This window comes from Felis catus, chromosome E2 (assembly GCF_018350175.1).
Source record: "Felis catus isolate Fca126 chromosome E2, F.catus_Fca126_mat1.0, whole genome shotgun sequence".
Taxonomy (NCBI): Eukaryota; Metazoa; Chordata; class Mammalia; order Carnivora; family Felidae; genus Felis; species Felis catus.
Window position 1 is genome coordinate 49,566,778 of NC_058382.1, and position 1,082 is coordinate 49,567,859.

The window sequence follows — 1,082 nt, forward strand, 5'->3', positions numbered from 1 at the left end:
AGTTGGGGCACCTGGGTGGCACAGTCAGTTAAACTTCTGACTCTTGATTTTGGCTCGGATCATGATTTCACATTCATGAGTTGGAGTCCGTGTCAAGCTCCACGCTAACAGTGCAGAGACTGCTTGGGATTCTCTTTCTCTCCCTCTCTGCCCCTCCCCTGCTTGCCCCTCCCCTGCTTGCCCCTCCCCTGCTTGCCCCTCCCCTGCTTGCTCGTGTGCCCACACACGCGCGTGCGCAGACACACACACACACACACACACACACACACACACACACTCTCTCTCTCTCTCTCTCTCTCTCTCTCTCTCTCTTAAAACAAAATTTTTAAATTAAAAAATAAGCTAGTTACAGCACATGATATCTTTAGGGTAAATTTTATTTTTTAAGATTTTATTTTTAAGTAATCTTTACATCCAACAAGGGGCTCAAGCCTTTAACCCCGAGATCAAGAGTCACGTGCTCCGCAAGCGCCTCTGATCAATTTTATTTTTATTTTTTAAAAATATTTTTAACGTTTATTCACATCTTGAGAGACAGAGCGTAAGTGGGGGAAGGGTAGAGAGAGGGAGACACACAATCCGAAGAAGGCTCCAGGTTCTGAACTGACAGCACAGAGCCCAACGCGGGGCTCGAACTCACAGCCCTTGAGATCATGACCTGAGCTGAAGTCTGACGCTTAACGGACTAAGCCACCCAGGCGCCCCATGGTTAATTAGATTTTTAAAAAGTGAGAAACGTATGCACTTAATGTTACATACGGTTATCTTTGAGAAATTAGATACTTGCTTTTATTTTATACATATTTTCTAATTTAAATACGTTATCATGGATTACCTATGTAATCTTTCAAAGTCAGGTTTGGTTTTTTTAATCTGGGAAGAGGTGGTTGTAATCCATAACCCTTGCTGCGGTAAATGGACAGTCCAGGCCAGGGGTTATTTTAGCCTCCTGCCACCCGCTAAACTAAATGAAGACTTTCCAGAGAGTCCCTGCAGCGGGGCCCCAAAGACTTATGGGAAGTGTAGTCCCGAGGTTGGATGAACCTCCCCTCAGAGGACCCTGGGACGGCTAGCAGCCCTTG